General features: G+C 44.0%; 1 long non-coding RNA gene across 1 annotated transcript; it reads left to right on the forward strand.

Moving 5' to 3' along the window:
- The first annotated feature begins 499 nt into the window (after positions 1-499).
- Positions 500-14,861, forward strand: LOC137764227 (uncharacterized). The gene is made up of 3 exons (XR_011073936.1): positions 500-655; positions 10,078-10,184; positions 14,306-14,861. It is a non-coding gene; the product is annotated as an uncharacterized lncRNA (long non-coding RNA).
- The last annotated feature ends 215 nt before the right edge of the window (positions 14,862-15,076 follow it).

Consider the following 15,076-nt stretch of genomic DNA (forward strand, 5'->3'; position numbering starts at 1 on the left):
CATTTCAGTTATTGTATTGTTCATCTCTGTTTGTTTGTTCTTTAATTCTTCAAGGTGTTTGTTAAACATTTCTTGCATCGTCTCGATCTTTGCCTCCATTCTTTTTCCGAGGTCCTAGATCATCTTCACTTTCATTATTCTGAATTATTTTTCTGGAAGCTTGCCTATCTCCACTTCATTTAGTTGTTTTTCTGGGGTTTTATCTTGTTCTTTCATTTGGTACATAGCCCTCTGCCTTTTCATCTTGTCTTTCTGTGAATGTGGTTTTTGTTCCACAAGCTGCAGGATTGTAGTTCTTCTTGCTTCTGCTGTCTGCCCTCTTGTGGATGAGGCTATGTCAGAGGCTTGTGGATGTTTCCTGATGGGAGGGACTGGTGGTGGGTAGAGCTGGGTGTTGCTCTGGTGGGTAGAGCTCAGTAAAACTTTAATCCTCTTGTCTGCTGATTGGTGGGGCTGAGTTCCCTCCCTGTTGGTTGTTTGGCCTGAGGTGACCCAACGCTGGAGCCTACCCCGGGCTCTTTGGTGGGGCTAATGGCAGACTCTGGGAGGGCTCATGCCAAGGAGTACTTCCCAGAATTTCTGCTGCCAGTGTCCTTGTCCTCACAGTGAGACACAGCCACCCCCCGCCTCTGCAGGAGACCCTCAACTGTAGCAGGTAGGTCTGGTTCAGTCTCCTATGGGGTCACTGCTCCTTCCCCTGGGTCCCGATGCACACACTACTTTGTGTGTGCCCTCCAAGAGTGGAGTCTCTGTTTCCCCCAGTCCTGTCAAAGTCCTGCAATCAAATCCTGCTTGCCTTCAAAGTATGATTCTCTAGGAATTCCTTCTCCTGTTGCAGGACCCCCAGATTGGGAAGCCTGACATGGGGCTCAGAACCTTCACTCTAATGGGTGGACTTCTGTGGTATAAGTGTTCTCCAGTTTGTGAGTCACCCACCCAGCAGTTATAGGATTGGATTTTATTGTGATTGCGTCCCTCCTACCGTCTCATTGTGGCTTCTCCTTTGTCTTTGGATGTGGGGTATCTTTTTGGGTGAGTTCCAGTGTCTTCCTGTCAATGATTGTTCAGCAGTTAGTTGTGATTCCGGTGCTCTCGCAAGAGGGAGTAAGAGCACATCCTTCTACTCTGCTATCTTGAACCAATCACACATGTAATTTTTATTTTGTATAAATTTATATGCCATCTATGCAACTCTTAGTATACTAGAATGTACTTCCTTAAAATGGCTAGTGGAATATTCCAGCCTCAGGTTAGAACTGGTAGAAGTGGTTGGGCTAAGCTCTTCCCTCAAAACCCACAGTTCCAGTTTTGCAAAAGGAAAAGAGTCTGGTTACACAATAATGTGGATGTGCTAACTACTGAATTCTACACTTAAAAATGGTTAAGATAGTAAATTTTATGTTATGTACATTTTATCAAAAGTAATAAATTTTGTTTTAATTAAAAGAGGAAAGAGAAGAAGGAGAAGGGGAAGGGGAAAGAGAAGAGGAAAAAGAAGAAGAAGAAGAAAGACGAGGAGGAGGGGGAGGAGGAGGAGGAGAAGAAATAAAACTGATGAGACAGAGTGAGAGTGAGAGCGAGCATGCATGCACGATCGCAAGGCCGGGGGTGGGGGTGGGGTTCCTGTTCAGCTGTGGTCAGTGAGCTGCAGCTGCCCTGTAAATGGTGTAGCCCAGGCCATTCCTTCAGCACATTCTGGGGGAGGAGTTTCTTGAAGAAGAGAGGCATAAATGAAGCGGATATCTCCCCAAACTTAAAATCCCTCAAAGGTTAAGACCCGCTCTAGACTAGAAATGCCCTGCTTAAAACAGAGGGATAAATGCAATGCTCTTTTTTGGTTGTTTTTCTTTTCAATTGTAGTTTTGAATGGGTAATACATGCATGCTGTACAAAATCCAAAAAGTACAGAAGGTACATGATGTACAAGTAAATTTTCCTTCTCCCCTGGCCCAGCCACCAGTTTCTCTTCTTTGAAGCAACAACCATTGATTTTCTTTGCATCCTTCCAGAGGAAGATAGATTTATGCCCCGCCACCAAGGTCCCCCCTTTTTTTTAACCCAAATGATAGCATTCTAAGCCCATTATTCTATCTCTTGCTTTATCACTAAAAATATATCTTGGCGATCATTATATCCTGTATATGCAGATATGCCTCCTTCTTCTCCTTGCCCCTCCCTCCTCCTTTTCTTCTCCTCTTTCCCTTGTAAAGAAATATGTTTAATTAGCTGACATGGAAGGGACCACAGAGAGCCTGTGGTCTGATCCCCACACTTAGAAAGACAAGCTTTTGAAAGTCACCCCCACTTCCTCCTCCCAGTGTTTATTTTTTTAAATTTTAAACAAAAATAAGGAAACTAGTACAATGGAGCCCCATACACCCATCACTCAGATGCAATAATTATTAAAATTCTGTGGCATTTACTTTATCCATTTAAAAGTTCTCTGTCTTTTGTTCTCGGTTGATGTAGGCCAAAGCAAAGCTGGCATCGGGTCATTTCACTTCTATGTTCTTCACTGTGCAGCTCTAAAACATGTCAACACAGTTTCACAAAGTTATGACTGCACTGAACAAAATTAACAATAATTCTCTGATATGGCCTTATATGCAGTCCATAAGCAAATTACCCCAATTGTTGTAAAACTGTCCCCTTTATAGTTGGTTTGTTCAAAATGATTCATACATTTGGTTCTTATATCTCTTCACTCTTTTAATCTTTTTTTCCCCCCGTTCTCTTTTAACCTTAAATACTCCCACCACCATCTTTAGGTCCCACCACTAACTTGCAGAAATTGGGCCAGTTGCCCTAAAAAATGACCCACATTCTGGATTTGTTTCTTTGCCTTCTTGTAGTGTCATTTAAGTCATCTTACTTGTTCTAATCCTCCATAAGTCCTGTAAATGGAAACGAGCTCTAGGGGCACAACTGGCATTTGTGGCAGGAACCCCTTTTGGTGATACCGCATGCTACATATCACATCACATTGGGAAACACACAATGTCCTCCTTTCAGTAATGCTAAGATTAATCATTGGTTCAGGAAGTGACAGGCTGATCCCTCTGTGGTCAACTTTCCACCAATCTTTCATCTAACGAGTTCATGCATTGATGACCATTGTCTGGATCAATGATTTCCCTAGGAGTTACAAAATGATGATTTTCTAAGTCTCTCATGCCTTCCACATTCATCAGGCAGAATTCTGCCTGTTTTTAAAGAGCTGGAGAATCCACCTTACCCACAAGTCTTGCTCTGAATTACATAAGGCTATTTAAACTCAAAATCACTCCTAAAATACTTTGTTTCTCTACCATTGAGGAAATTCCAGAGACTGTGACTTCGACTCAGAGAGCAAGAATGAGAAGGGAATTGTCAAAATTGTTTCCCCAGCGGTAGCATCGTTGGGATAAGTACATGGCTGTTCAAGGTACCTGACTTTTGGGGCATATAACTTCTAAAAGTTCTCTTTAGAACAGAAATCAGTCGCATTACTTAACTACCACACCCTCATGCACACTCATGCACACACACACACACACACACACAAATATTGCAAACAGATCAGGAATTAAATCCTAATGCAAAATTTATTTTATGCAGTGTTTTTTTTCAAAAACCTATGTTTCTGGGACTTCCCTGGTGGTCCAGTGGTTAAGAATCCACCTTCCAATGCAGGGGAGGCGGGTTCGATCCCTGGTCGGGGAACTAAGATCCGATCTGCCGCGGGGCAACTAAGCCAGTGTGCCACAACTACTGAGCCTGCACGCTCTGGAGCCCACGCCACACCTAGAGAGAAGCCCACGCACCGCAACAAAATATCGTACATGCCACAAGGAAGATCCCACATGCCGCAACTAAGACATGATGCAGCCCAATAAATAAATAAATAAATATTTTTTAAAAAATTGAAACAAACAAAAAAACCTATGTTTCTGCCCCTGGAGCACCCACCATCCCACCATGAGAGAGGTCGGGTTGGGGTAGAGACATGAAATCCTGCTAAGAGTTCTGGGAAGATCATGATCAGGAACGAGACACCCCCTGAAGCAGTCTGCTGTCTTCAAATAGGAATCTAAAAACAAGGCTTTGAGGAAATCCATATTTTAACAACCCTCTTGCTCATAACCTTGCCTGGGCTTTAACAGAGTAAGGCCTCTGGCCTTCCTTTCCTACCAGCTAGCACACTGGTGAGAGTAATTGCCCAACGATCACCTTTGGCAGAAAGGAGACAGGTTTCAGAACACCCCTGCTGCGATTGCCCTCACTTCCATTTGTCTACTTGACACTTCTTTGCTCATCTCTGAGCTACTTGCTTGGGATTAGCCCGACTGAAGGGGAGGTGTCATTTCATTTTTACTCAGGCTAAAAAAAATCAATCTCAGAAACAAATCAATTCTAAATCCAATAAAATCAGAGATTGTGAGAGTTGGAAAGGGATGTGTGAGGACATTGAGGCCATCAGACTCAGAATTTTTGAGCTAAAAGACATGCTAGAGAGCTTATAATCGATTCTCTATTTGCAGATGTGGAGATTGAGGGCTCAGAGGGATGGCGTGATTCACGCAGGATCCCATGACAAAGTTAAGACTGGAAACCAGGTCTTCCCAGTATATCATGAACTCTCCCTCCCCACATTTTCCGCATTAGTAGAAAGAGGTCTGGAGGGGGTCATGTCACTTGTCCAAGGTCAAAGAGTTAAGCACTAATTGCCTACTATGTGCCGGGTACGTGCCAGGCATGTAATTACACCACACTGCTTCTGGAATGAGTGAATGTGTTTTTAGTACTATTCTTCGGATGCCATGCAGCTGTTTCCCACAGAGAAGCTCATTTGCTGTCGTAAATATTCAGCATTTTGTCATGTGGCTAATTTATCTCCCAGTGGGTAAAATTCATTCACTGTGCTTTTTAAGGAAAATTTTGGTTCTGTCAAAATATTCTCCAGATGAAACAACAATCCCAGATTCTCCGCAGTATGCCATTCTCTTCCTGTGTGAAGTGAGAAGTGTGAAAATAGGAGTCTAGAGGCCCACTTGTAGCCCTGGCTCTTCATCTTGAGCTGAGTGACCTTGGCCAAGCCCCTTGGTCTCCCCTGGCCTCAGATGCCTCCTGTGTAGAACATGGGGGTTGGGTTAATTTAGTGGTTTCCAACTGTGCTCACACCAAAAGGCTCTGCTTAGAAAAATCTCTTCAAACACCAATGCCCTTGATGAATTGATAAGGTGTTTCCCCTCTTTGTAGAAATTAATCACAGATCCATTACTGTAATCACTTTTGATCAGCATAATACTGTATGCCGTAAGAAGGTGAGAGGCCTCCAGACCCCAATAGTGAATGTAAATGTTTACCCGCATGGTTTGGTCATTGGTAAATGGATGATTTCTCTCAGGCTATCAGAATGTTGAGTGCAGTTCATAGATCTTCCCTCCTACCTTGATGGAACTCCATCTCTAACCCATCCCAAGAAGTCTTGGGATCCACTGGGTTAAAACTTTCTTTAGTCCTCTGGTTCTAAAATTATTACAGGGGTGAATCCTGTGATCTTCCTCGGGGGTTAATATTTGAGTTTTCATCTACTGGTCAAGCTCAAAGCTTGTTTTTAAGAAGATGGCTTGCAACCTTAATACTTCAAACAAAGAAACTGGTTTAGGTTCCTTTAGGCTAAAGGCAGATCCTGAAATAAGGGATTAAAGACATGCCATTTATTTGGAAGGTGATGTGAGAAGAGAGAAATGGGACAAGGAAAAGAAGGATGCCAGTTAAGTGGTGTCAGTGAGTGGACTGCTGCTATGTACATCTGGGGCTCAGTCCCATGGTGGGGTAAGAAAGCTGGGGTGTTTCTCCACCAACTGCCATCCCCTTCTACTGGGGGCTGCTCCTTGGGGTCAGCTCCCTGACAATTCTGACTTGCCCCGTGACCCAGGGTGCATCTGCTTGCTGGGAACTATCCGTAGGTGACCTCTAGGGTGGGTGGAGGACCATCAACAGTGGGCCATCAACAGCTTTTCCAGGGAGACTAAGCAGAAAGCATCCCACTGTTAAAAGTCACAACAATATCCATCCATTCTTTCAATAAGTATTGATTGAAAAGTATTGATTGATGTTAGATGCTGTTCTAGGAGCTTGGATATATCAGTGAGCAAAAGGGACGTGGATCCCTGCTTGTGTGGAGTGTATATTTCAACAGGAGAAGAAGCAAACACATACTGTATGTGATAAATAAGTGAATTATATGCAGAATGTTACAGAATAATATACACATGTAAACATGTAAAGCATACAGTGTCAGTGGAGCGCGGAAGGGATTGGGAGTGCTGGGTTCTGTGAGGAGAGGTTGCAGTTTTAAGTGTGGGGACGAGGAGACCCTCTCTGAGACAAGGTTTGAAGGAGGTCATGGGAGGAGCCATGGGGAAATCTGGAGGGAGAGAATTTGAAGTGGAGAGAACAGACCCATTAAGGTGGAAGCATGAGCAGGCCCAGTGTGCTCCCCGAGTAGTGAGGAGGCTGTTGTGCCTGGAGCAGAGAGAAGATGAGAGAAAATAAGAAGACACAAGGTTGGAGGCGGGGAGAGTCCAGATCATGGAGGGTGTCCTGTGGCTTTTATTTCAAGGGCAACAGGAGACATCGGAGGCTCCTGAGAGAAAGAGGGACATGCTTTGCCTTGTGTCCCAAGAGGATCCCTCACTCTGACCAGTGTGGGGAGAATAGACTGAAGTGGGGTGTATCAGTTATCCATTCTGCATAAGTAATGACCACACACTTAGCAGCTTAAAACAACACAGATTTATTGTCTCTGTTTCCTGGGTCAGCAGTAGTCCAGTTTTGGGTCAGCTGGGTCCTCTGCCAAGGGTCTCACCAGGCTGAAATCAAGGTGTCAGCTGGGGCTATGATCTCAGGATCCTGAGCTCAGTGTCCTCTCCCAGGCTCACTGGTTGTTGGCAGAATTTACATCCTTGTGGTTGCAGGACTGAAATCTCATTTTCTTGCCAGCTGTTGGCTGGGGGTGGCTCTTAGAGGCCATTCTCAAGTCCTTGCCGTGTGGTTCCCTCTGCAGACAGTTAACAACATAGCTGTTTGCTTCTTCAAGGCCAGAGGGGAATCTCTCTTACACTTCAAATCTCTTCCTTCAGGAAGGACCCAGCCCCCAAAGGGCTCACCTGTCTAGGTAAGGACCAACCAAGATATCCCTCAAAGTCAACTCATCAGTAACCTAATCACAGCCTGACATCCATCACATCTACAAGTCCCACCCGTGCTCAGGGGAGGGGAGTATGCAGGCCCAGTGTAGAATTCTGCCTACCACGGGGGACGAGGGTAGAAGCCGAAGGTGCTGTTAGGAGGCAGTTGCCATAATCCAGGCAGGAGCAGATTGCGGCTTAGACGCTGGTGATGTAACAGTGGAGGGGATGAGACGGTTCGGAGTCGGGAGGTTTTGGATGGGTGAGTCCATTGGTTTCTTGTCCAACTGACTGTTAGGTGTGAGAGAAAGAGAGGAGGCAAGGACGATGCCAAGGATTTTATCCTGAGCTGAAGGTGGGAGGGAGTTGTCATCTGCTGGTAATAAAATCACAGCCCAAGGTAGCCATGCCACTTTATGCCATATGAATGGTGTGAACCAATAAGACAAAGGAGAAAGTAGTCTCCCCAGACTGGTAAGATCAGGGAAGCCTTGGGGGTGGGGACAAATTTAAAATAGGTCTGGAAACAACTGCGGTGCTTAGATGGGTGAAGAGAAGGGAGGAGGAGTTGCACAAGGACTTAACGTGAGCAGAGGGGTGGAGGGGGCAGGAGGGCACTAATGGTATTTTGAGGGTCATGAATAGATTTAGGGGGGCTAAACTGGAGGGTCCCGTGTGTGAGCAATATGGGAAGGGAGGCAGGGTAAACCTTGGAGGAAATTCAGCCTCAAACTAAGGCCATGATTCTGTAGGACAAAGAGATTTTATTCTAGAGAACTATTCACAAGAGATGATAAAACAACATCCAACAAGTGTTTACGGGCCAACTACTGTATTAGTTTCCTGGGGCGGCCATAACAAAAGTACCATAGACTGGCTGGCTCAAACAGCAGAAATTTATTTCCTTGAAGTTCTGGAGGCTGGAAGTCCAAGATCAAGATTATCGCAGGGTTTGTTTCTTCCGAGGCCTCTCTCCTTGGCTTGTAGATGGCTGTCTTCTCCCTGCGTCCTCACGTGGTCCTGCCTCTGTGTGGGTCTATGTCTTAATCTCCTCTTCTTATTAGGATGCCAGTCATATTGGGTCAGGGCACACACATATGACCTCATTTTATTTTAATCATCTCTCTAAAGACCCCGTCTCCATACACAGTCACTTCCTAAGGTGCTGGGGGTTAGGACTTCAACCTATGAATTTTGAGGGGATGCAATTGAGCCCATCATACCTACTAGTCCGTGTAATCGTGTTAGGCATCTAGAGACTAGAGAAGCAACCACCATCCTTGTCTTCCCATCCCTTTACTGGAAACACAGCCAGGAAGCCAGGGCCTTGGCAACTGGCTGTCCCGTGTTCTCTGACATTCGCTCACTGCAATCACTCTCATCATCACTGAAATCTACTGTGTTTCGCAAGAGCTGGTGCAAACGTTAACAGGGAGCCCCAACAGGCTGAGGAGTCACATGTTCAGTTAGTGAAGAACAGGAGTCACCCTTCTGGAGTCTCAGTCTGCTGCCTAACTTGTTCTGCAAAGACGCAGACCGAATGTTCAAAAGGCAGGGACTGGCAAAAATTAAGTCCTGCTCTCTTCGTTACAGAAACCAAATAATGGTTTTGTGCTTGGGTATTTTATGTCTGTAATGTGAGTCCACATCAAGTGGCAGCAGAAATAAAAATAAAAATAGCCATTTTAGAAAGCAGATTTTGCTTATTCCGCAAGATAAATCACCAGAGCTGCCATTTTCCTAGTAATTTCAAAACCAGACATTGGTTATATTTTTTTCTAAACACAATTGTCTTCATTTGAACTTCTCAGAGGGAGTGTGCCCCTTGGCGTTTTCACTCAACTTTGCAAGGGCAGCGAGTTGCGTGCCCCCTACACATGCTTACCCTGTATTCCAGCACCACATTTATGAGGCTTAAGTGACTCCGATGTATTCCAGGGCACATGTACTTAGCAGCAAAGTTCAGAGGCTGGCAACTCACATTTGCCCAAATTGATTCCACATCTGCTTTAAGTAAACCTGCTCCTTCTGATACAAACATGCTTGCTTTTTTTTTCCCTCCCCTCGCAAGTCAGTGTATGCTATTAGAGGTTGAAAATAAGGAGGCTATTTTAGAAAAGAAGAAAAACAAGTTAAAAGTCAGCCTGAGGTTCAGAATATTGCTGTGTATTTCTGTTCCCTCTTCGAAGAAACTAAGTAACTGTGCTAAGTTATAAGACATTTCAACCCTAGCTCATTTGCTCACATGGCACAATCCTTTAGTGTGATAATTTTGTTATGGGAAAATTCTCAACCAACAGAAACATCAAGAAAACTTATCCATTCAGAACAATGCAGAAACAGAAAGCAAATACTATTAAAAAGAAAGAGAGAAAGAGAAGAAAGAAAGAAAGAAAGACAGAAAGAAAGAGAAAGAAAGAAAGAAAGAAAGGAAGGAAGGAAGGAAGGAAAGGAAGGAAGGAAGGAAGGAAGGAAGGACGGAAGGAAGGAAGGAAAGGAAAGGAAAGGAAGGAAGGAAGGAAGGAAGAAAGAAAGAAAGGAAGAAAGAAAGAAAGAAAGAAAGAAAGAAAGAAAGAAAGAAAGAAAGAAAAGAAAGGAAGGAAGGAAGGAAGGAAGGAAGGAAGGAAGGAAGGAAGGAAGGAAGAAAAGAAAGAAAGAAAGAAAGAAAGAAAGAAAGAAAGAAAGAAAGAAAGAAAGAAAGAAAGAAAGAAAGAAAAAGAAAGAAAGAAAGAAAGAAAGAAAGAAAGAGAGAAAGAAAGAAAGAAACACCTCAGGGCAGCCAAAATGTCACAAGGCCTTGCCATTATCCTTACCAGAGCCTCTAAATCCACATTAAAGTCATTTACTTTCATTTGATGCCAGATTCCTGAATTTTGGCTAATGCTTTCCAATCTCACTACAGACTACAAGCAGCAAATTCAAGATGAAGCCAGAGCCTGCTCCTTATAGCTGTGAGGCAGGGCAGAGATAAGAAAAACAGAAAAGCCAGAAATCTCACAAGCACAGCAGGTAAATGTCTGACCCACCCCAATAACCCCTTAGGGACAACTCTATAATAATAATAAGCCCAAGTCATAAAGGGAGGCTGACTTATGTTCAACATGCTTTATTTAAGGTGGAAATGACATGTGGAATACATTTTAGAAAAAATGATTAAAATATGAAGTTGAGATGCCTCGTCAAGATTCTCTTGGTTGCATGTGACAAAACCCAATCTAAACTGGCGCAGAAAGGGAATTTACTAACATTATTTATTAATCCAGAGATATCCTTGCTTCAGACACAAGTGGACTCAGGAGGTGTGAACAACATCATTAGGACCTGGTTTCCATCTCCTGTTGTCTCCTTCTACGATGGTGTTAGTCTCAGGTCAGCCCTCATGGTGGCAAGGTGGCTGCCAATAGCTCCAAATGTGGTGAAAGAGATACCCTCCTCTAGTTTGACCACACAAGCCAACAGGCAAGATTAACTCTACTAGCTTGATTAAGCTGACTAGCTTGGTTTGGGCCCCATGCTCATCTCAGATCCAATCTCTGTGGCCAGGAGTTTGCCCAATGTTCCGATTGGCCAAACCTGGACCAGACGCCTGTTCCTGGTGCATGGGGTGAAGTCAGCTCCACCCAAAGCAGGGAGACAGATTGGGAGGAATATGAACAAAACTTAGAGTTGGGAGTAAATGTCCCCATGAGAGAGGGAGTAAGATGTTGGGCAGAGAGAGCAGCTAATGTCAGAGAGAGAAAACCTGTAACTACGGAAGATATCTAGCATGACTCTTTCTTGAGGGCGTTGGATATAATTACATTTTACATTCACAAATGATTGTGACTTAATGACCTTTACAGTTTAAGAAATGATCGTGACAATAGAAAATAATTGTGACACTGGAGTTTTCAATTACATGACTGAATTCTCTTTTTGCACTCTTTGGAGCTTGGTTTTCTGTCGCTTGCAACCAAAAAGGTCTGGACAAAGCGTCCCATTTTTTTTGGCATTTATTTTAATCACATAAGGTGACACACAGAACCCCAGGCAGAGACTGTGGCACACCGTTGCCTGACTCTTATGAGAAGCAGTGACTCCTCGTTTCTCCCCATCGTGTTCAGATGATTGGAGTTTGGGAAACACCACTTAGCAGAAGTGAGGAGTGAAAGGCACCCTGCTGCTTCCAGTCAGCTGGGGGATCCTCGGGGAGGGCGACCTACTGCCACTGGCTGGCTGTCCTGCTCCAGGCAAGACGGCGGCTGAGTTAATGTCCCTCTTCAGGCCACATTCAGTGGAGCCACAGGCCCCCCAGTGCCCCTGCTACCTTCCCACGCACAGGGGTTGCCAGTGAACTGTGTATTTTGTTACCAACGGGCTAGAATGAACTGCAGGAGGCCTCCCACGCTCAGCAGGTGCTAGTGAAGTCCGGGAGAGTGAAATCACTTGTCCGTGGAGGCCGGCTCTGGGCTAAGAAGCCGGGGTGTTTCATCTGCTGATGCCTCAGAACCCAGAGCCGCCAGCAGGCAGGGGGTTCTTTCACCAGCTGGGCGCTCAGGCTTCTGAACCTCGGGGCCAGACCCGAGAACACCCTCTCAGATCCGTCCTCCAGGTCAGTGCTTTTCAAACTACCTGGGGTGAAGCCCAGTTGTTTGCTTCTAACCACCAATCTACTGAAGACCTATAAAATACAATAAAATTAATTTTATTAGAAAATTTTAAAAAGCCAAAAAAGTACAAAAGGAAAGCCCAATTTTTAAAAAAACTGAAGAATAGTTGATTTACAATATTGTGTTAGTTTCAGGTATGCAGCAAAGTGATTCAGTTATACAGATATACATGGATGTATCTATATTCTTTTTTTGGATTGTCTTCCATTATAGGTTATGACAAGATATTGAATATAATTCCCTGTGCTATACAGTAAATCCTTGTTAAGGAAAGCCCCATTTTTAAAAATCAGATTCAAAAGATAAAAACTACTCTGTCAAACTGCTATTGATGTTTCTCACTACTTATTCTTTGTTTCTGTACCTTCCTCACGCGGACAGGTAACAGTCTTGCACTACTCTGGGGAGAGAACTCTGGCTTTGTTGGAAAGTTTTCAGACCACTGCCTGCTTCCAGTACTCCATGTCTGTAAATTAAGTAAAGCTTGTCAGCTTGACATTTAAGGGTGACCACCACGTGGTCTTAAACACCATTCCCTTCATTTGTTCCCTCAGTCTTTCTTTCGATTACTCATTCGATCCATCCAAATACTGACGAGTGCCTGCTATATGTCAAGCCCGGGCCGGTGGTGCACAGGACGGGCAAAGCTCCTGGGTCAGTGGTCTCCCCACACACCGCCACATCCCAGCCAAGCCATCCCTCAAATGCTTAGCTTTGCTGCCTCTGCACCTGTGTCTCTCACCGCATGTCTGAGTCCCAGGCATTTTTTCATAGCTCTGTTTAAATGTCAGCTACTCCATCAATGATAATAGCTATCATTAATCTGACCTCTGCCAGGTCCAGGTATTTGCTAGGCATCTCACATACAGTATTCCTAATTTCCCCAACAACCCTGAGGGGTACGTTTTATCATCCCTCCTGAAACCCATGCTCCTCCCACCGGACAACGAGCTTGTCTGGAAAGTTTCCTGATTCCACAATCTTTGCATCTCTTTTTAAAAATTTTACTGAAGGACAACATACATTTAGAGAAGTACGTGAACTTGTGCAGCTCAAGGAAGTACTCAAAAACTCAGTACACCTGTGTACCCTGCATCCGGATCAAAAAATAGCGTATCAGCGCCTTGAAGACCCCTGTATCCCTTGCCAGTCGCTATAGCAACGCCTCTTCCTAAGAGTAGTCACTACCCTGACTTCCAACTCTATGGCTTCATTTACCATTTGTATTCTTTCTCTAAATGGAATCTAAAAGTACTCTTGCAACTTGCTTTTGTTTATTCTGTATTGTTTGTGAGATTCACTGCATTGTTGTCCATTTTCATCGCCATGTTGTATTCTATTGTGTGAAATATATCACAGTTTATTTAGTCATTGTACTGTTGATGGGCATTTGGGGAGTTTCCAGAGCTGCTGGGAACATCCTAGTCCATGTCTTTTGGTGGATTTATGGATGCATTTCTGCTGCATAAATAACTAGTAGAACTGCAGGGACACAGGGTTTGCATGTGCCCAGGGTCAGTAGACACTCCGAACCTCCTTAAAGGTCCTTCTAATACTCCACATTATTTTAATCTTATCTGTGAATTTACATCATTTCCCTTACTAGATTATAAGTGGGTTTTCAATTGAATAAATACTGTTTGTGCCCTGGCTCATTTTTAAATGATGGGTCTAACATACAATATAAGATAGGAAACTGAAGTGAGAAAGCAGAAAGGAAAATAAGGTCAGGGGAAAAAAAGAATGAAGGTAATGTAATGGCCCAAATTCATTCCACAGGTAGTTTTAAAAAATCTGGACCACAAATGTGGTTGAGCTTCCTATCAGCCAATACAAAGAAGGAAACAAGTTACGCAAATCAATGTTCACGGGATAAATGTACCAACTGTTCAGCAGTGTGGCTATTTCTGGTGCTGAGATTAAAATAAAGTCAACCAGAGTCTTCCTAAAGAGGATATTGAAAATAAAGGATCCAACAACTTCATTTTGGCAATAAGGACAGGAAATTTTGTCAGTTTCTCCCCTCCTCTTGTAATTTCCCTCAACAGGTAACTCTGAGGGAACTAATGCAAACAGACACACATTTCTCAAAAGGTGTAAGTCCAAGAAAAAAAATAAACTAGACTCAAATTGTGGTACCTGGAGGTACCTGGAGGGGTCTCTGGAATCTATTTAGGGGGGTTGCATGATCAAAAGTATTTTTATAATACTGTACTATCAAAGGCTTTTTGCCTTTTACTCTCTTCTTATGAGGGTGTACAGTAGCTTTCCAGAGGCCACATGACATGTGATACAGCAACAGATCAAATGCAGAGGTAGATATGAGAATCTAGCATCTTCTATTAAGCCAGACATTAAAGAAATTTGCAAATTATGTTTCATCTTGGTAAATAAATTTTTCACACAAAAATATGTCATAGTAACCTATGGGTTTATTACTGATATTCTTAAATGAAAAATTTGTTTTAATTTCTAATACAGTAAGCATCTATAGATATAACCCACCTAAGAAGAAACACTTCGGAGTTCTCAAAAATTTTTGAGTGTTAAAGGGTCCTGAGACTATTTGGAGAATGTTCCCAAAAGGATGTTGTTGGCCACTAGGCCCAGAAGATAATCGGTAAAAAAATGTTCTGTGGGGGCTTCCCTGGTGGCGCAGTGGTTGAGCGTCTGCCTGCCAATGCAGGGGACACGGGTTCGAGCCCTGGTCTGGGAAGATCCCACGTGCCGCGGAGCAACTGGGCCCGTGAGCCACAATTACTGAGCCTGCGCGTCTGGAGCTTGTGCCCCGCGACGGGAGGGGCCGCGACAGTGAGAGACCCGCGCACCGCGATGAAGAGTGGCCCCCGCTTGCCGCAACTGGAGGAAGCCCTCGCACAGCAACGAAGACCCAACGCAGCCAAAAATAAATAAATAAATGGATCATCACGTTTAAAAAAAAAAAATGTTCTGTGATCAAATACACTTGGGAAATGTTATGTCCCTCTTGGAAATTGTCAAATTAGACGCAAATAAACCTAATTAACTTGAACTCTCTGTTTCCTAACTGTACTTGACTAAGATCCCCTCTTTCGCGTGCTTTCCTCATCATCCTGGAGGCACACCTGGGAGGAGTGTGGCTGAACCACCAGGCCCTCTGGCAGTTCTCACAAGTAGCATCTCTTACAACCTGGCTTTTGTCAAGCGTGGGCAGCACAGACTGACACTACAGCTCTGATAACATCAAGAGCAATCCTTCTGTAAGCATCAAGG

Source organism: Eschrichtius robustus, chromosome 4, assembly GCF_028021215.1.
Source record: "Eschrichtius robustus isolate mEscRob2 chromosome 4, mEscRob2.pri, whole genome shotgun sequence".
Lineage (NCBI taxonomy): Eukaryota > Metazoa > Chordata > Mammalia > Artiodactyla > Eschrichtiidae > Eschrichtius > Eschrichtius robustus.